This window comes from Physeter macrocephalus, chromosome 16 (assembly GCF_002837175.3).
Source record: "Physeter macrocephalus isolate SW-GA chromosome 16, ASM283717v5, whole genome shotgun sequence".
NCBI lineage: Eukaryota > Metazoa > Chordata > Mammalia > Artiodactyla > Physeteridae > Physeter > Physeter macrocephalus.
This window is the reverse complement of record NC_041229.1, coordinates 98,651,101-98,674,169: the sequence shown is the minus strand read 5'-3', so window position 1 is coordinate 98,674,169 and position 23,069 is coordinate 98,651,101. Positions and strand designations below refer to the sequence as shown.

General features: G+C 41.5%; 1 protein-coding gene across 9 annotated transcripts in view; it reads right to left on the bottom strand.

The window, feature by feature from the left end:
* CTNND1 (catenin delta 1) overlaps positions 1–18,159 on the bottom strand; it is a 48,504-nt gene extending 30,345 nt beyond the window's left edge. For 3 of the 9 annotated variants that reach the window (XM_007119187.4, XM_007119191.4, XM_007119192.4), the window contains exon 1: positions 17,938–18,157. The gene's annotated coding sequence lies outside the window, so the exon portion shown is untranslated. Of the gene's footprint in view, positions 1–9,589; positions 9,644–15,272; positions 15,321–17,326; positions 17,396–17,937 lie in introns of all 9 variants that reach the window. The other 6 variants (XM_028477372.2, XM_007119190.4, XM_028477370.2 and 3 more) reach the window with 5 other exon arrangements.
* Positions 18,160–23,069: the final 4,910 nt, after the last annotated feature.

The window sequence follows — 23,069 nt, the reverse complement described above, 5'->3', positions numbered from 1 at the left end:
AGAAACAAAACCTGCTTCTCTCTGGAGCGTGTATGACACACACACAGGACTGGTCTAACAAGTCCTTCTGATCTCTCAGGCCAGGCCACCTCCTCCTCCTCCCCCACCACCCACGTGCCTCTCCAAGGCCTTCCACTGGGACAGATAACGCTGAATTTTCTCTCAATCCTGAGAGTCTGAGACACATCAAGTTACTTACCTGTATCCCTGTTGCAACCCTGCCAAAAGCACCTCACGCAGCCTTATAAGGAGAAAGCAGAGCTTTAGGGAGAGACCAATAAGGAAACAAAGATAAGAAGGAGGGGCAAAAAACAGAGGGAGGTGTCAGACTGGAGGAAGGGGAGAGGCCAAATGCCTTTCTCCATTCTACAAAAGGAGGGAAAAAGAAAGGAGGTCAGGTATACAATGGGAAATTAGAAGAAGTCTAGTCAAAATGGAACAGTATGGTTTAACTCCTGTGTCATAAAAGAGAAATCCTAAAATTAACTAGGACACCTTACACTCTTCCCTACCCCAGGCTGGAGGAAAAAAATTCATGGAAAAAAAGCTTAACCTTAAGGTTTACTAGAGACCACCCCAACTGTATGAGCTCACAGTCCCTTTTTTTTTTTTTTTTTTTTTTTGCGGTACGCGGGCCTCCCACTGTTGTGGCCTCTCCCGCTGCGGAGCACAGGCTCCGGACGCACAGGCTCAGCGGCCACGGCTCACGGGCCCAGCCGCTCCGCGGGCCACGGCTCACTGGCCCAGCCGCTCCGCGGCGTGTGGGATCTTCCCGGACCGGGGCACGAACCCGCGTCCCCTGCATCGGCAGGCGGACTCTCAACCACTGCGCCACCAGGGAAGCCCCTCACAGTCCTTTTTAACGTGGCAGCTTCTCACCAAACCTCCTAACTTTCTATCTCTGGCATTCCCACCATCTCTCTTGCCCATCATTTGAAGATGACTTGGAAAAGCTGAAAGCATGTAACTGAATCATATTTACAGTCCAGCTTCCTAAGAAAGGCCTGAGCCCTGAAAAGAGCAACAAGACACCCCTTCCATTAGGTTTAGAGTATGCCTCCCTTTTGAGACAAGCAAGAGAGAGAAGGTGTGAGTCTATGAAGAAATCATAGGAAATATGAAGGTCCTATTTCAGCTCAGGGCAGATAGCTGAAGGAAATGTTTCTCCCTATCTAAAAGAAGAAAATCTGACCTTACAGGGGGAGAAAAGTTGTGAGTCATTAATTACTGACCTCCCCCTATAAATTATCACAGATACTCTTCCCAACAACCTCTGAGGTAATGTTGGCCCCTTTTTTAGATGAGTAAACAGTCCATCAGAAGTACTGGCTTCCCTGGTGGCGCAGTGGTTAAGAATCCGCCTGCCAATGCAGGGGACACAGGTTCGAGCCCTGGTCCGGGAAGCTCCCACATGCCACGGAGCAACTAAGCCCGTGTGCCACAACTACTGAGCCTTTGCTCTAGAGCCCGCAAGCCACAACTACTGAGCCCGTGTGCCACAACTAATGAAGCCCCTGTGCCTAGAGCCCGTGCTCTGCAACACGAGAAGCCACTGCAATGAGAAGCCTGTGTGCCGCAACTAGAGAAAGCCCGTGTGCAGCAATGAAGACCCAATGCAGCCAAAAATAAATAAATTAAATTGAATTAATTTTTTTTAAAAAAGTATTCACTATCCTGGCTCAAGGTCATCATATAACTAGTAAGTGGTAGAAACGCATCTCTTCTACTCCAAGTCCATGTTCCTTCTCCTTGATAGAGTGAAATGAGTATGAACTTTCTATGCTTCCTGTGGTTAAAAGTCATTCTAACTCAAATAGAGAAGGTGACCAAAAGTAAACTTTGGGGGGAGGAGGGGAGGGTAGTGAGAAAGGATGAGGTGGAAGCACCTAGACCTTTGGGTATTGCCTTCATTTTAAAGAGCAAGACCTCACTCAATTCTGGAGAAGAATAGCCAGAATTGAGAAATACCTTAGATTTCCCATTTTAAAAGGAAAAAGAACTCAGGAGAATAGGTGAGAGGAGCAAAAGTAATAGTATTACTTGGTACACAATCACCTACTTTTCCACTGAAAGGCCCGCTATAGAAATCTGGCTACTTGCCACATTCTCTAATCACAGCTCAAGAAAGAAATCTAATCACAAATATCCCTACTCTCATTTTTAACGTGACATCTCACTAAACCAAAAGCAAAGATCAGATCAGAGGTGGGGTGGGAAACAGAAGGAACTAGAAGCAGGGAAGACTGCTAGCCAGCATCAGAACAGAGGAGAGGGACTGTTCGAGCGGTATGTTAGCAATCTGCCCCTAGGGCAGCTGTCCTCCAGGGTAATCAAAGGCCGGCTTGTGTGTGTGCTCAGGGACCAGCCAGCCCGGCAAGAAGCTGAGGACTCAGCCACCCAATCCACAAAGTGAGAAGAGATGCCTGCTTCACAGCTGGAATGGAGGGCAGGGAAAACACAAAACAAGAGGAAAAGGTGGCAGGAGGGGGTGGGGGGCGGGGACAGAGAGTGCTACAGGTGCTATTTCAGTCTAGACAGAGGGGAAAAAAAAATCCTAGGAAACTACCAACCATTCCCTAGTTAAGCGCAAACAGAGAATTGCCAGTACCTCTCAATACTAAAATAAAAAATGGGTAGGTTTCTCCAGCTCTGTACGTAGTAAGATGTCAACTGGAAGGATGAGACCTAAAATGTAGGGCCCCGGCATTGCCTGTTTCTCTCTATCCCTTTCAGACTCAACAAGGTATCTGCAATATACAGTGAATAAACATAATATAAATAAACATCTATCTCCTTCTAAAATTCCTTTCTTAATTAAATCCTAGAGATCTATAAATAATAGTAGCACACATAAAAGTCAGTGAGATCCCCAATCCTAAGAGATCGAAGCCATTTATATAACTCAAGTGCTAAAACGCAAAAGGCCACAGTCAGAATTCACACTCCCTAATCCCTCAGAGTAGCTAGATGCTCCGAGACCCATTAGACGCACAAAGGCTGCTCTCTTCTCAGTAGAGCCCTGTAGCAGGGCTGCTCTCCAGGGACAAAGAGATTTCACAGGAGAACCACAAAGACATCGCCCCTCTCCATTCCCCCACTCCCGGCTTTCTCACTTCCTGTCACAGTAGCACCAGACCACAGTCTCCCAGAAACAAACAAATACAAAGTGCTGGATTCTGGGCTTCAAGCCAACTGCATTCCAGGGCATCCTGTCTACCAATCACCAGCCAGAGCTCCCACTTTGCCCTGCTCAATTCCTTATCATGTTCAGGGAAAACAACCCTCCTCCCTGCCCCAAGCCAACACTACATAGGACAAAGCTCAGGCCTTTAAGAATCAGCAGAAAGATACTGTGTGAAGATCTAAGGGTTCAGAGGGGCTGAGGGGATTTTCAAGATTCCTACTTAGCTAGTTTCTTCACTTTGGAGGCTGCGGATCTTAAAACTGGTATTATACTCCGCTCAGCTACGTGTGATACATCTCATAGAAAGCTTCATCATGGCAATCTGATAACCAACCTGAATTCAGTCAATGGAATATTCCCACCTGGAAAAACTACTTTAGGACACATCCTCTGTCAACTTCTCTATCACCCATTTCTACTGTTTTCAAAGTCTTTCAAACTCTTTTCCCCACAAGCATAAAGCTGATTTTTTAAGAGGCCCCAAATAGAACAAGCAAAGGCAGCAGACTCCACCCTACAAAGAGGCAGAATAGGTACCAGCAGATGCTAGGAGCAAAGTTCTCTACTTCCCTAGGGAATGAAAGGAGGCCCACTAGGAATTGCACAGTAGTTCTTGCAGCAAAAAAAGTCAACACAACAAACAGCTTTTCCTGCTCACTACTCCCCCTGGAGTGGATCAGGGGCTGTAGATTTGGAACCTCATCAGAAAAGAAAGCCTCCCTTCCTAGTAAGGGTCCACAGCTGACACCAAGAATGAGATAAATGATACATTTTTCTGTTGTCTTAAACAAGCCCACTGGACGTTAGCTCTAAACTTTAGAAGCAAAGATGCAGATAGAAGTCAAGCTCTATTTAGCCAAAGATTCTTTTTTTTTTTTTTTTTTGTGCGGTACGCAGGCCTCTCACTGCTGTGGCCTCTCCCGTTGCGGAGCACAGGCTCCGGACGCGCAGGCTCAGCGGCATGGCCCACGGGCCCAGCCGCTCCGCGGCATGTGGGATCTTCCCGGACTGGGGCAGGAACCCGTGTCCCCTGCATCGGCAGGCGGACCCTCAACCACTGCGCCACCAGGGAAGCCCTAGCCAAAGATTCTTGAAATCCAAAACAACACCCTTTGCCCCCAGGGCTCAATTCTTGCATAAAGCATAGTATAAGGCTCAGCACAGAGTTCTCAAACCAGAGGGACATTCCAGGCAACTAACTAGTAATACACTATCATTTCTCATCTTTTCTCCTCCCTTTCTCCTACACTCCTTTCCCCTTCTTCTTGGATCTGCTAGAAGTACTCTGTGCAGAAGCCTGATTAGGATAGTACATGCTGATGCAAAAGGAGATAAGTCTAAAACAGCACAATTAGAAGGAATTAGTCCATATCTGGTTATGATATAACCAGATGGAAGGAAATGGGGCAGGTATACACACAATAGTCAGCCATTCTAGGACTGGATAGAAAAAAGAATATTTAGCAACACTACATTTTAGAACAGAACTTAACAGCAGGGCCTAGCCACTGCAAACTCTATCACTGAAGTACACACACAAAAAAGTTAGAGATCTCTTACCTAGCACTAAATCGGACTAACTCCCTTTTTCACTCAAGAATAATTTTAAAAATCAGTTACAGTTGTTGGTATTCTTATCCAATTCTCCCTTATTCATAGCCCAGGCCAAATAAATCAGTCAATTAAGTACTACTGTGTGAGACGGTTATATAAAAAGCAGATAAAAATAGTAGAGTAGAAGAGTTTTCTGAGATACTTAAAAAAAAAAGAGGGTTATAAAAGACACACCCCAGACAGAACTGGACACACCCTTATCAATGCTGCTACTGCTACTCCAAAAGGATGCTTAGCAGGTTCTCTGCCTCAGATTGAGTAGGTGAGACAGAAACTGCATGCTGACTCAGAAATATAGAAACCCCACGATGGGAAGGAGACCAGTATAGCCAACTGATCACAATTCAGCACAACTTCATCAAAAGTCCTGGTCTACTTATACCTCTGGCTGTTTGCAGACATTTAGAAAACCCAACCAAAGGAATAACAAATGGGTAAGGAGAAAGTAAATGGAAGGGCCCAAGACTTAAGCTGAATACTCAATGGTTGGAAAAGTATGAATCTGTTTTGCTATATAACTTCCCACCTACCCCTTTCTCTCCAAGTCAGGCCCAAAGCCGAAAGAACTGGAGGGAGGGGAGGCAGAGAAAAGAATGTGATTGGGAAAAGGTTTTGCTACATTCCAACTAGCCAACATCCCACATAGCATTAAGAGTGCCCAAGAATCCAATCCCACTACTGAGAGTTGCTAGGACTCTGCTAACACACATCCAATTCCTCTACCACCCTCCCCCTAAACACCCTGAAAAGCAGCATAATTGAGATAGCTTGATGAAGGCACCAGCTGTTTCCACCACTCTCCCTCCCCCCAACCCCAGAGACCACAGTTCAAACTCACATCAAACACGTAACACAATTGGCCACTAGGAAGGAGAAGCCAGAACTAAAATAGCAGGAAGAGTGCCAACTGGCCCCACTTAGAAGGAATGCTTTCTTGGCTCAATTTAAAATACGAAACTTTTGTCATCCACTCCCCTCTGCCCAATTATGTTCTCCTTTCCACAACCTACCCCTCAGTGTCAAATGGATTTCAGTTTCTTACCTACAACTCCTTGATCTATTTTCAAATGTCAGGGAATACAGGGGAGGTATAAGGTTGAATGTAAAATAATGTCTGAGAGACTGGAAGCCTTCCTGGACTGCAACAGCCAAACCTAGCACAGGGCTATCACATAAGGGCAAGTAGACAGGAGCCCACACAGCACCCATCACCATGATTTAAGCAAGGAAAGAAGGAAGCAAATGCTTCTGCTACTGAACATTGATGATAACCCTATTTCCCATGGAATGGACAGCCAGCTGAAGTAGTAACGTGATCAGCCCCTCCCCCACCCATACTCTAAGTTGACCAGCATTAGCCAAGGAGGAAGGGAAGGAAGCCAACACTTCCTTTTCAGACAGGAAGTAACATTGGCCCTTCCTGTCGAGTTTTAAACAAATTGTCCAGCTGAGTTTCAATGTTAACATCCTCTCCTGAATTTGTTCCACAATTTCAAAATGGAGAAGGGAAATGGAGATATGGTCTAAAAGCTTCCCTTCCCCCTAAGAGGCAAGTCCTCAATTCCATACTAAGTGCTGGCAGAATCCCCAAATCAGGCGGTGACATCTGTAATTCCAAAACAATATGGGATACAGAAGTAGAAAACTTCAAATCAGCCACGTTCTTACCATGTCTACTACCATCAACTACTCTTCTCTACTTCTTATACTAAGTAAATAACCACCCATCTGAGAAATCATATAGATATGTAGCTTAACTCAAATGTTCAGATTTTGTGGTCCTCAAGCCTAAGTGATCAGAATCACCTGGGAAGCTTTTTTTAAAAATACAGTCTCCTTGGGCTTTCCTGGTGGCGCAGTGGTTGAGAGTCCGCCTGCCGATGCAGGGGACACGGGTTCGTGCCCCGATCCGGGAGGATCCCACATGCCGCGAAGCGGCTGGGCCCGTGAGCCATGGCCGCTGAGCCTGCGCGTCCGGAGCCTGTGCTCCGCAAAGGGAGAGGCCACAACAGTGAGGGGCCCACGTACCGCAAAAAAAAAAAAAAAAAAAAAAAAGATAAAAATACAGTCTCCTAAATCTACCTCCCCATCCCTCATACCTCAATTTCTGGAGGGAATGCCTCAGAATTCATGTCTGCAAGGAGCCCTCAAAGTGATTCTGAGAGTCAGCTACTGGGAACCCCCGTACTGGCCTACGCCTGACAGCCTCTGACCGCCACACTCCTCTCCCAAAAAGAGCATTCGTCATAAAATACATTATTTGGACCCGCTTTACTATTCAGCAGACAGCTCATTATTCAGTCTGGATTTGAAAGCATGGATTTAAATATATAAATGGCCAGAATGACACAATCCTAAATGCTGTATTCCAGACTCAGAACCGAAAAGGAAGAACTGTCTCACTCTGGAATCCCGAGTTGCTACAGTGGTGGACATCCCAATTTACTCTGCAGACTGGACAACCCAACTATTTTTTTTTAATTGAACATACAGAGCTAGATATTTTATTTAATAATATGAAAATCCAATCAAATCTTATTAAATATTTTTATAAAAATGAAACTATACACAATTCTAGGATTCAGTGTTCATCTAGTTGCCAATATAAGAAACAATTTCATACTGCATGCATGTTGTGTCACATAAGTACATATTTAAGAGTAATACGAGTTATTAATAACCTAAAATGTTCTGTGCCACCATGTAACCTGCAACTGTTGTGAAGACAATGTGAGGACCAATTTGTAAACACAGTTATTTTTTAAATGACTCAGTTTAACTTTCCTCCAAGGAACAAAGAGCTGTGCCACATTTTCAAAGACTGTTTCACATTCCATCCCCAAAGAAGTCCGAAGTCCTAAATCTAGCATTCAAGACCCTACATAATTTTAGCCCAGTTGACAATAGAAGTAACCAGAAACTCTGGATTCAAGTGTTACCTCTGACACTTATCCAAGTCACTAACTTCTGGTTTGAGTAAGGGTAAGTGAGTAGCAAGATGTTTTTAGAAGAGGCATAAAGAGAAATATTTCCACAAAGAAGCATGTCACTGAAGACTTAGGAAAGAAGAATGGCATTGAAAGACATACTTTCAAGACAACTACAAACATCTATAAATGCTGAAGTAATACACATCAAGCAGTTATTTAAAGCAACTTCAAAATTTGGGGGAACCTGATTGCCTAGAGTATTTCCTGCAAGATGATATACAGGTACCTGACCAAAGGAGAAGCGGATGGAAGGGGGAAAAATGTTTCCTGATTGAGGTCATTGCCCAAGGATGATACTAAGTAACAGAATGACAACTAGAAAGTTATAATTAAAGAGAAGAATAGAGGGTAACCAGGTCAAGTTCTAGGGCTAAACTCCAAACAGAGAGACACAGAGAAATTCTTTCACTGAAGGACAGGCTAGCTAAACCAGAAATCTTGAGAGGGAAAGTAAGAATGGGTGATTCAAGACACAGCTACTCTGGTAATCAAGTATCCTTTTACTTTCCATTATGGGGTTGCCGCAGAACATCAATCACGAAACAGTTGGTGCCTCTTCAATCCCACCAAAGCCAACCAGGCAAAGTGGTTCAGCAATATGCTTCAACAGCCATTACTGCTTAAACACACATATAGAAAGGGAAAAGAGACGTACAGTTAGTTATCAGGATTGATCATGTCCCCTGATGTGCAAGACAGAAATATGGATACGGTGACCTATAAAATGGTACCTGAAGCCATTTAATCCCAATGATTAGGGCTGCGGGGAAGCAGGAGCTTTTTGGTCTAATGAGCAAAACAAAAAGCAGCAGATAAGCGGGGTAGGCATAATATTTGGTCATAAACCAAATCAACAAATATACTCACTCAAAAGGAAACTCAATGTACTCAAAAAGAAGGCTGTCACCTCTACTATTCATAGAAATTTGAATCTGTAGATAAGAAGGTGGAGAAATAGATTTCTCTAGGGAAGAAAATTTTGATCTCATGTCCCAAACACATACAAGCTTATTCTAAGTAGCTGCCTTACTTTTATCATTCTCCAAGACAAGGGTCATCAACCCATGCAAATTCTGCTACTTTGCAAATTATGTGCTGACTATACTCACATGCAACTTCTGCAATGGGACAAAGATGGAGGCTGGGCCAGGTGTTCCCTCAACTCCTTACAAAGCCTACACAAAAAATTGTTAACAGCTGTTGTCTCTGGGGTCTGAAGTGAGGAGACTTTTCTTTGTACCGTATAGTGCAGGAAGAGGTCCTATACTGTGTCCCCCCTTATCTCCAACACACACCCATTGGACCTCTCTGAACACGTCTACTGCCCCCATCACTCTTGCTTGCTGGTAACTACCAGCCTCAGAGCCTTTGCACTTTGTACTTATATCTATGTGACTTCACTCTCTAATTTCTTTTAAGTCTCTTTCAAACATACCTTGTAAGTGAGGCCCTCCCTGACCACTCTGTATTAATAAACAACCTCACTCCCACCCTTGCACTTCTTATTCACCACCCTACATATTCTGCTTTTTTTCTCAATAGTGTTATCACACTCTGAGTTACTATATATTTACTTGCTTACTTAATATCTATCTCTTCCAACTGGAATGTAAGCTTTGTGAGGTCTATTTGGTGTACAGCAGGCTCTCAAATTTCTTTTGCATGAATGAATGAAGATGTTTTACTTTTTTAATGAAAACAAAAAGTTAAATTTAGAAAAATAAATCAGTATTTTTTCTTTCTACACATTTTTTCTAATTGTGACCTTAGGCCCATCAATTGGGGTCTCCAGTAGCCTTACCTGCAGATCTGGCTGACCTTCAGCAGGGTAGACATTCAAATGGCCAATTCTGCCCTGGTTTACAAAGTAGTCAACAGAGAAGAGAACAACAGAGAGGTTACAGAACTTCTCCCATTCCAACAAAGAAACAGTGGAAAGAAATCAGATTGGCACCAATTTCTCCTTTAAAATAGACCACTCTATTTTTAAAAGTGTACTGAATATACACCAGCTACTTTATTTCAATGAGATTTACTTCACTTGCAGTGAAATGGGAACTGTAGGTGCCTTGATAAAAGTACTGAGAAGTTGACTTAGTTTCTATAACAATGTCTCATATCCTCAACCACCAGAATATATTTTGTTTTTTCAAATATAAGCTCCCTAAAACAAAAATCTTTTCATTCCACAAAGAGACCTCTCAATATGAGACCACATTCCAATACAGAACATGGGAAGCACACACAAAATTGACAATTTACTTTGGGAAAAGCAAGTATCTTTTGCTCTACTGTCAACTGAAGCAAAATGAGTAATTAATTAGTAAATGTGAATGAGATTTGAAAATTGAAAAAATAAAAGCTAATCTTAATTACTAGAAGAAATCAATCTTCTTGAATCATAACAATTAATCCTAATCTAGACCTAACTGAAATAAACCAAAAGCAGTATCCTAATACTTGTACCTTCACCACATGAATACAATTTATTCTATTTTAAGAACTAGAGATTTCTTCCAGGACTTCCCTGGTGGCACAGTGGTTAAGAATCCGCCTGCCAATGCAGGAGACACGGGTTCGAGCCCTCGTCTGGGAAGATCCCACATGCCGTGGAGCAACTAAGCCCATGCGCCACAACTACTGAGCCTGCGCTCTAGAGCCCACGAGCCACAACTACTGAGCCCGTGAGCCACAACTACTGAAGCCCGCGCGCCTAGAGCCCGTGCTCCGCAACAAGAGAAGCCACCGCAATGAGAAGCCCGCGCACCGCAACGGAAAGTAGCCCCCACTCGCCACAACTAGAGAAAGCCTGAGCTCAGCAACAAAGACCCAACGCAGCCAAAGATAAATAAATGAATAAATAAATCCAAAAAAAAAAAAAGAAATTTCTTCCATATTATGTGTTAGTGAGGCAAAGTGATGCCCATGAAGACCACCAATCTAAGGGGACAAAAAAACAACGGGAGACACCAAATAAAAAGGGGAACGCAAACGAAAAGAAGAAAATGTAGGAGAATCACTAGAGGGAAATGGGGGTTTAAAAAAAATATGGAGAGCTGGGTGAAGGAGTTATGACAGGAAGCTACGGAGTGCCAATAGAAATTAAGTTTAAATACTATTCAGAACACCAGTTTCATGGGTTATTTAGTATGAGGGAAGGAAAAAAAGAAAGAAAATCTTAGGCTGGAAGAAACCAAAAGTTTCCAGGCAAGGCTGCATCTAACACATATGTATTTCCCACAGGCCACAGTTTAGCTTTTCCACATAGAAGAGCAGACCTTTTTCTTAGAGGCACACTTCTCACAGGAAGGACTGATGAACTCAAAATTTCTACAAGTCTCAGTTTAAATAAAGGTTGAAAATAGAAAATGTTCCCTGAACATAAAAAAAGGGAGGTTTATTTCAAGAAAGACATAGTAAAAAAAAACTGCCTTCATTGCTATGTAACTGTTTCCTGTACATTCAAAGCTAACGTTATCCTACAAAATCCTGGTTGGACAAGTGAGACAGCAAGGAAAAGAAGCTGGTTCAAAGTCAAGAATAATAAACCCAAACAGAGCTTTTTCAACCCACTCTCTGCCAAAATTAAAGGAAGTTTATCCTTGGGTGCTAGAGTTCTGTCTCTTGTAGATACAAAAAGGTGGGAGAAACTTGTATTGCTGTTTTTACCCCTAAAGTATCCAAGTCTCCTAAGAAATTACTGCAAGAGATTCAAGCTTTGCCACCGGCTTCTCTTCCCTCACTCAAACCTTACTTTACTTTATTAAGGGTTATCCATTCCCCTAGCACCATATTTTGGACAACCCTGCCCATGTAACTCCCCAAACCTGCCTATTGATAAAGGCACTTTTTTTTTCCCCATTAAAGAAAAAAAGTTAGCCTATCCATCCAGGATGCCCATTTATTCTGTAATATAAGCATCTATATCCACCACAGAGTCTCAGGTTTGAAGACACCTTAGAGGGAACTTAGTCCAACAGACAAATGATGTTTGAGTTCACTTAAAGTATCCATTCTAATAGCAAACACAAGGTGTTCCCATGAGCTGGGCAACATCCTATGAATTTTGCACGTATTAAGTCACTTCATCATCACAACAATCCTATGAGATGGTTAATATTATTGTCCTTATTTTACAAATAAGGAGATCAAGGCATAGAGCAATTAAACAATTTTCCCAAGGTTATTTGGCTAGTTAAGTGACAGAAGATTTGAACCCAGGCAGTCTGGCTCTGGCATCCAGGCTCTTAACCAGGCAAAGCTGCCTTGCCTCTCTACATTTATGGAACACTGAGATTGGAAATTCCCTGATTAGTCAGCATATTGATCAAAAAATACAGAATAATTAAGCATTTGTGGCAAAGTTTTAACAATTGGTGTCGAGGTGAACGAAGGGCATATAGGAGTTATTGTGCTACTCTTCCAACTTTTCTGTAAGCTTGAAATGTTCTCAAAATAAAACGTTAAAGTTTCTTTTATCATCACACAATGGCACAAGTTTTGTGAAAGTGATACCCAAATTATCTGTTAGCCATCAAAGAAGGCTTTAAGAAAACTCTGGATCCTTATAATGTTCCCACTACATGCCTGATTTAAATTGCCCACACCGGGACTTCCCTGGTGGCGCAGTGGCTAAGAATCCGCCTGCCAGTGCAGGGGACACGGGGTTGAGCCCTCGCTTTAAGAAAACTCTGGATCCTTATAATGTTCCCACTACATGCCTGATTTAAATTGCCCACACCGGGACTTCCCTGGTGGCGCAGTGGCTAAGAATCCGCCTGCCAGTGCAGGGGACACGGGTTTGAGCCCTCGTCCGGGAAGATCCCACATGCCACGGAGCAACTAAGCCCATGCGCCACTACTACTGAGCCTGTGCTCTAGAGCCCGCGAACAACAACTACTGAGCCCACGTGCCACAACTACTGAAGCCCGAGTGCCTAGAGCCCATGCTCCGTAACAAGAGAAGCCACCGCAATGAGAAGCCCACGCACTGCAATAAAGAGTAGACCCTGGCTCGCCTCAACTAGAGAAAGCCTGTGCACAGCAACGAAGACCCAATGCAGCCAAAAATAAATAAATAAATTTTTAAAAAATAAAATAAATTGCCCACACCACTCCAGAAAGGCTTAAGGACTCACTGGAGAGGAAATGGCCTTAAAAATGGGGAACACTGTCCCTGAACCAGAATAGTAAATGTGGGCCCCGTTCTCAATACTTAAAATTTAATAATCAATAACATGCAATTCCAAGTAGACTTAGTGGGAAAAAATTACTTCCAAAAATACATTATACAATATAACTAAATACAAATCAATCCATACCCTTATATCCCACTTGTTAGTTCTAACCAGAACAGTTTTTCTTCCCCGCCTTCACAATCTCCCTGCCAGGCTATATCAATGCCTTCTATTGCAAACCTTGGAGGCAGCTGCACTGAGGCAGAGCAATCCCTATTTCAGCTTCTCAAAGCATTTAACCCCTTTTGCAAGGGAAGAGAACATGAAATCGCATACTGATAACCTATGGCTTGTTCCTTCAGGCAAATTTCTTGTTACTATTATTCCAAATTTCCCATGAAAATTAATTTGGGTTCTTAAACTCATAAACTTCCCACTTTGTGAACAAAATCTCCTGAAGTTTCACAGTGAAAGCAGTGAAAAAAGTACAATGATATCCAAACATACTTTCCTTGAAGCACTAATGTTCAAAACTATGTTCCCAAGCTTTTTGTTTTTATTAACAAGTATAAAAACCATTCACTTCCAACATGGCTGAAAGCAATATTTTCCCGCTGCTGCCCTAATATGTTCTGGGTAACGAGTTCCTCTCCCCAAGAAAATGGCTGCATTTAAGGTTTCAGTGGTTGAAGTTAACAGCTGCCTATAGTATGAAATGAACTGACTAGGACCCTTACTTTTTTCTTTTTTTTTAAATTTATTTATTGATTTATTTTTGGCTGCGTTAGGTCTTCATTGCTGCACGCGGGCTTTCTCTAGTTGCGGCGAGCAGGGGCTACTCTGTTGGGGTGCTTGGGCTTCTCACTGCGGTGGCTTCTCTTGTTGTGGAGCACAGGCTCTAGGCGCGCAGGCTTCAGTAGTTGTGATTTGCGGGCTCGAGAGCACAGGCTCAGTAGTTGTGGCGCACGGGCTTAGTTGCTCCGCGGCATGTGGGACCCTCCCGGACAGGGGCACGAACCCGTGCCCCCTGCACTGGCAGGCGGATTCTTAACCACTGCGCCACCAGGGAAGTCCCAGACCCTTACTTTTTACACTATTATTTGTACCGTCTGCCCAGAAAGAAAACAGGATTAAAGAGAAATTAAAATTTTAAATCTTCAATTATTTCCAGAAACTTCATTTAAAAATGGAAGGTGGGAGATGTGTAAAAGGTTGAAACTACAGACTAAAGTTTCAAAATTACATTGCAATTTTATTAATCTTTGTTGAATTGCTTCCTATTTCAACTTCCTTTCAGCCTTCCCCACAAAAGTCCCTCCCTGATCCCATAGTGCCTATTTAACCAAAGCTTACTGAGCACCTCAATAAATCCCAGACACTAAGATAGGTGCTAAGAGGATACAGAGGTAAGACAGTACCTACACTCAAGCAGGTCACTACAGAGGGAAGGACAAAAATAAATAGATAATTTAATAGAGACACAGATGTAGAGAACAAATGTATGGACACCAAAGGAGGAAAGTGGGGGGAGGGGGGTGGGATGAACTGGGAGACTGAGATTGACAATAGATACACTAATATATGTAAAATAGATAACTAATAAGAACCTGCTGTATAAAAATAAATAAATAAAATTCAAAAATTCAAAAAATAGACAATTTTAATACAGTGTGATAAACATTATTTGAACTACCTGCTACAAACCTCTCCCTGCAAGTTGGCAATATCATTCCAAACCACATGCCAGAAAATTCTCTGGAAGAAGAAATTTCACTGACAATCAAATGAAGTTTGAGACATTTCTAGTAAGTTTAAGAAATTAGAGGAGGGCAATGGTGTGCATATGGAAAGACTCCTGTTCTAAAGATTGAAATAATATCCATTCCAACATATCTAGCTCCCCACCTCCCCACAGGCTTTATGGAAAATGGATTTTTTTATGTACATTAACATAACACATTTCTAGTAAGTTTAAGAAATTAGAGGAGGGCAATGGTGTGCATATGGAAAGACTCCTGTTCTAAAGATTGAAATAATATCCATTCCAACATATCTAGCTCCCCACCTCCCCACAGGCTTTATGGAAAATGGATTTTTTTATGTACATTACTCTAACACGGAGGGGGTTGGAAATCTAAATGAGCACTGATCTTCAGCAAGATGAAACACTCCTGCCTCTAGCAAGGGCTCATTTTAGTTCTGGCTCTTGTTTCTATTCTCTGTGGAGAATGGCAGTGTTTTAGTGGTTAAGTCCACTAACTTTGTAGTTAGTCAGACCAGGGTTTAATCCTGGCCTTGGTCACTTACAAGCACTGAAATTTTCAGCAAACCTCAGCTTCTCTGAAGCTCAAATTCCTTAAAAAAAAAACCAAAAAACAAACAAACAAAAAGTTGTTGTAGGAAATTAAGTAAATACAATAGTTTATGCAAAATGCTTAGCACTCAGTAAAAAAACAAGGAGGGGGGTGGGGGAGGGAGGGTGGGCAGTTAGTTACAGGGGACCACCAGGTACCAAAATAGAAAGCAATAAATTATTACAGAGCTAATCATTTTGCTATTCCAATTGAATAGTGATCTATGCTTAATTTATTTGCATCCATCCTCTCTCACTCATCCCTAGAGAGCAACTACCTCTCATAAACCCAAGGCTGAATTGCAATTACTTGGAGCTTTTTTTTTTTTTTAAGATTTCCAATAGTCCCCATTTTTATCCTAGCTGAAAGAACATGTTCTAACCCCTCTAACTCTCCATAACTGGAACCCTAAGAAAGGCACTAGGACTCTAAGCACCCAAAGGAGGCCCCCACCTGGAACATACCATACCTTAGTCATATAACAAAGAAACCAACAGCATATAGGAGTCAGACAAGGAAAGAAAAATCTGCACAACTCTTACTTACTTGTCTTTTTTTACCCCAAAACCAAAATGGGGAGCAAAACAAAAAATAAAAGATTTACTTATTCACACCCCTTATTATATTTCCTGGAAGAACTAGTAGAGGTGAGGTAAAAGACAAATCGTCCATCTTATCATCCAAAAGGCTCTAATAGTACACACCAGTCAAAACAATGCCTCAGTTCGTGAAATAGTCCTGGACGCTAGTTAACCAGGATGTTCACTGCAGCTACACAAAGCCCAGCATTTAAAGCTGGACCCAAACCACCACCACTCAGTCATCCAGAACCTATTTTCAAACTGCCTTTGTACTCCTTCTTCAGAATCCCTCATCCCTCCCCCTAAAGGTTGAGTGGGAAACTGACACTCTGGTAGCAACATGACCAATCCTCCAAAGATCCACCAAGAAACCCCTAGGCTGGGGTCAAGGCAGAAAGAGCATTTGAAAATTTGGAAACGAAATAAGAACTACAGCCCAACAAACTGTACACATTGTCCTTTTTCTTTCTTTTTAACTGCACTTGCTATAATTAGGAGATCCAGACATTAAAATCTTACTGTATGTAGCCCTTGCATAAATTATATTAAAAGAAGGAACAAAGTTCCATTTCCTCTGAAGCCACAACCTCACAAGAATGAAATCAGCTTTCAAGAAATACTCATGTCTGGAAAAGAAATTCAAGGAAGTGTTCTAGTCTAAAAAGAATTAAGGGGTGGGGGGTACAAAATCAGAGGATTATTATAGATACATACCAGTTTAAAGCTAATGAGCAGCTTACATATTAAGGCCCATCTTGTTACAATTAGGGCAGTATCTATTGCAGTTTTAATTTTCAAATGATTCGCATTTTCAAAGGGAGAAGGAAGAGAACATCCAGTTTTCAGCCACTGATGAGTTGGTTATATGGTTATCTAGCATCAGTATTTTTACAAGAATGTGTTTGCAAAACAAAAACAAATCTTAAAATTAAATATAAGATATGAAAGCACAGTCATGGGCCTTCAGATGTTAAAGACTTCTGATTTCACGGCAAATTAACCAAATAAAAAACTCACCTCCAAAAAACAACTTTCACTTTGGTTTAAAAATAAGAATTCCCCTTGTGCTTTCTCAAATGCATCCTAAACACTAAAGTTTGTGTAAGTGTTTTACTCTTAGCCTAACCTTATTTTAATCCAAGGCCCTTTCAGAGAGCACAAAGCTGAAAATATTTTCACATGTGCCACTTTACTCAGGTGAACTAAAAAGCATGATTAGAATTTCCTTATTCCTTTAAGCACATAAACCAAACGTTATCGTATATGCAGACTGAACATACAATACCTCCACAAATCTTTGCTAGCAAAGGTAGTTTTAGAAGGAAGGGAATGGCAATTCAGTTACCATGGATCCATTTATTTTCTTTTATAAGGCAAAGCAGGGAGGCTAAGTCTAGAAGGAGAATGAGGCTCCTACCCACCACACCTGGAAAAGTAAAAGAAGGATCCACCCAGGAACAGCAGGGCTGAAACCGATCTGGGCCGTTCAAACTCTCTATGGGAAAAAATATCACCATTTAAGCTGCAAAGCTCCCTGCAACTTTCCACTTCCACAAATCTAATGATAAAAGGGAGAAAAAAAAGTTTTGAAACATATGAAGAACCATCTGTATAACTAGCTTCCGACCCGGACAAATTCCTTTCCCAACCCACACGCAACATGCCAAAAAAACCAACTTTTGGTTTGGGCTCTGAAAACAGAAGTTTGTTAGCCTAACCTAGAAAAAAAATAGATAAAATCAAAGAACACACCAAAATGTAAATTTATGGAATTGCTTTCACCCCCCTGAATCTATTCATCTCCCTATATTAGAGAGACCAGAAGTTTGTTTCTGGGTCTTGAATAAAAATTTTACTTTGCTTTAAATATGATAAAATACCAAAATTCCCCGAAATAAGTAGAAAGAAAAATTAACTGCCTAAAAGTTACCCGTCAGCATAACAGACTCTCGTTTTTAAATTCCCTCGGTTACCGTAAGACAAACGGCTTATCCTCCTTTACCCGTCTATACACATATTTTTTAAAAAGGCACACACCTCAAATGTGGACTTCTAAAAACCAGTCCTTTAAGAAAGAAAACCAAGGCTTCGTCAATGTTCTGAGAAAGACAAATCCAGCAAGGTAGTTGATTTTTCGCCACCTCTTCCTCCTTTCAGGATCTTTCCTGCTCTTCTTTCTCGCTCTCCCTCTTTTTTTTTCTCTCAGATCCAACACCTAAAATGGAAGTTGCACCCAGCCAAAGGCTAGGGAGCCTGGGTGGTGACAAACTGATCTGGCAGCCCTACCCCCTCGCTTTCCTAAGTGATGTCAGCCCCTGAGAACTTCCAATAGGAGCCGGGCATAAATCAGGGAGATGATTTTATCCAATAGGAAACTTTATTATAGGAAATTAAAAAAGGGGGGGGAGAGCAAGAGGAGGAGAAAAAGAGACAGGGGGAAGTTTTATATATATATTTATATTTAAAGTGGAGACCTATATAATCTCTGAGGAATTACTGCAGAGCTGGGAGGGGTCGGGGAAGGGGGCTGAAGGAATAAGGGGGTTTTAGAATGGCATGCCTAAGAACCTCGGCTCTCTTTGATGGTGGGGTTCTTGCTCCCTCCTTCCTTTCCGGGTGGGGAAGCAAAAAAGAGCTGATTTTATTTGCCTGCTGCTACTTGGTTTGTTGCTTTCTACCCCAAAGCATTTCCCCAAAGGAAGACAGGAAGGGAAGGAGCGTGAAATGCTAGAAACAGGACTACAATGTGTTGATTGGGACGGTAGGGGATATCTGAGGTAAACTCTCAATTTTATTGTTTTGGTTTAAATGCATTAGAGTTAATTAGAAAACCTAATGCTTGGACTTGTTAACAATTTGCAGTGTCTATACTTTCAACTAGAAGGAAGCTGAATCCGCTAGGCTGTTGAGGAAAATCACTGTCTTCCCATTTGTCCCCAAATCAAAATAAGGTGGGTTTGAGGGGGAGAGTAAATGATATCCAATAAACAATCTATTTGGAGGAGACGAGAGCATGTGTAAGGAAAAGAAAATCTCATACCTAGAAAATTCAATTTATTTGTTAACTTTGAGCTTAATTAAGACTGTCTAGTTCATACATTCTGTTTATGCTTGATCTAAATAAAGGATTATATAGCAAGTATTCTTTTTCTGAATTAAGAGTTATCTTTAATATGTTCTTAGATTATTAGGCCATGAAGGACAGAGATTGAATTTTTTTTTTTACATGCTTGACAAAGACTAGTATTTTATGGTCATTCAGGGATTAGCTATGTGAAAATCATACTGATAAATTGAAAATTTTCTTTCTTACTGAAAGATCTATCCTGTAAACTGCTACCAAATGAACCTTCATAAAGGTTTCATAATCTAAAATAGTTAAGAGCATAGGTTCTGCAGTCAGACTGGCTTCAAACCTTTCTCTTCTGTAAGTATACTTAATCAAGTAAATGTACTACATACTTTGTGACCTTGTAAAAGTTATATAATCTCTCTGTGACTCAGTTTCTTAACTATAAAATGGAGATAATAGCTATATCTCTTTCACAGGACTGTTGTGAGAATTAAAATACACATAACGTTCTTAAAATAATGCATGGCATATAGTACAAACTCAATAAGAATGAGTTATTATTACCAATATCTACCCTACCAAAAAACTTTCAGTGATTCACCATTGCCCAATAATAGCAACCAATAAATGAAGCATCTATCACGTGAGGGCACTTTGCACTCACTGTCCCTAACTTCTAAAACACCACCATGGAGACAGTATTACCACTGTTTAGAGACGAGAAAATCAAGGATCAGCAAGGTTAAGAAACTAACCTGAGCTCATCTGGCTAAGGAGTAAGCCTCTCATCAGTCTGACTCCAAGGCCCATGCTCTTTCCATTACCTTACACTGTGGTCAGGATAAAGGCCAAGTTCCTCGTCTGTTTTCAAGATGCTATATCTATTCATCCAATACATTAAAGTAACACTTATTAACCATAATCTGACCTTTCCTTATCTTTCTAAACTGGAATTCCGCTCCTCCTCAGGATGAAAGTGCCCTTCTAATCAGGTTTATCTGGTCGTTATCCACCCCCTCATATTTGGTCTAATGTGGCCAAAAAGGACTTCTCTCAGAAGTGCTGGAAGACGTAACAGACATCACAGCACTTGCTGATGGGGCTTAAACAAACTATAATAGAATAGGAAATGAATACATTTGACAGAGAAACAAACAGCCTTTAACTCTCATTGTCTAAGAATCTTTTCCAATTACCTTATCACATCTTCTACCTCTACTTTCCATCTATTCCTAGTCCTACATAACAAGTTTAAAAGCCAAAGATGAAAAAAAAAAAAAAAGCCAAAGATGATTGTCAAAGGAAAACAATCAACACATATGTTTGTTGATTCACTGGTTCCTAGATCAGAGCCATTATCTAGAAAATGCTATGATTTTCTAGAGATGGATTAGTCTTGTTTCCTTCACACCACCACTAACTTGCAAGTATTTTGCCTTCCTTTTTCCGTGGGTATGTATGTGTGTGTGTGTGTGTGTTCCTGTCTCCCCCACCAGAAGATAAGCTCCATGAAGGCATAAAAAATGTCTTTCTAGTTTATGGTGTATCCCCAGAGCTCAGCCTTGTATCTCATATTTAGCAACAGATGAATAAATGAATGAAGTCTGTTGGCTTACTAGTTATATAATCCTGGACAAGCCATTTAACATTAATGAATTTGTAGATAACATTCAAAATAAAATTATATACAAGTCAAAAAAGTTAACTCAGTGGTGAAAAAGTTGTTAAATTTTAAATTTATCTCAAACAGCCATCTCCAAATAAAGAATCACAAGGATTAATATTCACTGAGGGAAAAACTGTTTATACTCAGTGAACAGAAAAAAGACTAGTTCCTTCTGGGTTATTTTGAGCACCATCCCACTCTTCCAGACATCAAGGATAATGAAATAGACAAGTGTCCTGCTCTCAAGTTTACATTCTAGTTGGGGTGGGGGGCGGGGGTTGCAGAAGATTAACAGATAAGATGTCAAATGGAACATTATGCAGAGATTAAACCAGACTGATGAGAATGACTTGGGGCTTGTTCTAGACTGGATGACAGGGACAGTCTCTCTGGACAGGTGACATTTAAGTTGAAATCTGAATGGTAAGAAGCAGCCAACCATGAGAAAATATAAGCAATGGCAACTGCTAATGCCAAAGCCCTAAAAGTGTGGGGCTGAAACATAGTGGATCCAGCAGAGCATGTTGGAAATGAGGAGGGAGGGATAGGTGGGAATCAGAATAGGAAGGGTTCTATAGGTTAGAGAAAGGAGTTTTGATTTTATTCTTAGGTAGAAGAAAGCCTGTGGGGATTTTAAACAGCAGAATGACATAATCCAGTCCACATTTTGAAAAGATCTGGCTGTTTATGTGACAAATGGATTAAAGTAGGGGCAAGAGGACTTCCCTGGTGGCGCAGTGATTAAGAGTGCGCCTGCCGATGCAGGGGACACGGGTTCAAGCCCTGGTCCGGGAAGATCCCACATGCCGCGGAGCAACTAAGCCCGTGCGCCACAACTACTGAGCCTGCGCTCTAGAGCCCGTGAGCCACAACTACTGAGCCCGTGAGCCACAACTACTGAAGCCCGCGCACCAAGAGCCAGTGCTCTGCAACAAGAGAAGGCACCGCAATGAGAAGCCCACGCACTGAGAGCCAGTGCTCCGCAACAAGAGGAGCCACCGCAATGAGAAGCCCGTGTGCAGCAATGAAGACCCGACACAGCCAAAAATAAATAAAAATTTTAAAAAATAATAATAATTTTTAAAAGTAGGGGCAGGAGTGAAAGCAAGGAAATTAGTTTGAAGGTCAAGTTGCAGTGACGTGGAGTTGACTACAGTGGTAGCAGTAAAAATGGAGAGAAGTCAATGGATTGAGGATGTGTTCAGAGATACAGGGTTGTTTTTGTTTGGGGCTTTTTTTTCTTTCCTTTTTTGCTTTTTGGTTTTGCTTCGTTTTCTTTTTTATGCATGGAAGACTACAGTCAGTGCTCACTCTTACAACTCTCAAAGTTTAACTGCTCCACCAACAACCATCACCACATACACACACAAAAAAGATACCATAAAATGGTGAAAGATTAGGGAAGAGCCGTGCAATAAAATTATACTTAAAAAAGAAGTGTTAAAATTATTATGTAGGGTAGAGCACTGTGCTGTGATGGCTCTACTTCTAAAACAGACTAAAACTATAAATGCCAAGGAGAATAAATTTTTAAAAATCCAACTCCAAAAATACACTGGCTATCCATACAAAGGAAAACAAAACATTTTTACTCCTTTCTACCCTCTGATGACAACACATTACCATCCAAAGTTTGTCATTTTTGAAGCCCTGCGTAGGATGGCCATTTATCATTCCCTTTAGAAAATCTACTAACACAAGATTTAACTAAAATTGGATTACAAAACAAACAAACAAACATAAAACCAAGAAGTGAGTCCTCGCTACCTCTTGAAAATTAATCTAATCCTGATAACAATATATTCATGAGGGGATGTAATACTTATATTTTCTTTACAACCCCAAAGAATCACCTACAGTGGTATTGCACCTGCGTAATCTAGTCTTGATTCCACAGTAACAGATGCGTGAACAAGTACTGTTCTGCCTTTTTTTCCTTGCCTGCTCGCTTTGTGTGTGTGTGTGTGTGTGTGTGTGTGTGCTGACAACATCTAAAACCTGTCCTGCGAAGTTTTATGTCCTTTCACGAATTGCTACCTCTTCAAAATATGACGGCAACCAAAAATGTCTTCTGTTCCTTGTTTCTTTCTTCGTCTTAAGAGCAGGAGCCTCAAACTAGGGAAAATATTACCTGACTTGGAAATCCACCCCCACCCCCCATATTTCAATCAACCACCTCAAATCCTTTTTGAAAAGGTGTAAAATATCAATAAAGATACACTTGAGCGCCCTGTACTACTCACCCCTCTACGTTTTGTCCGTGGGCAGGTTCCCCTTCTCTTAGACATCGTCCTTCCTGCCTCCAGTTGGCCTCCGCGGGGGCTGCTCCGGGCGAATTCACCACACTTTGTCCCCAGTGGCGTTGGATTCAGCCGGCTCCGTCCAGCGCTGGACATCACCAGGCAGCTACCCGAAGCCGCGACCCGGGTC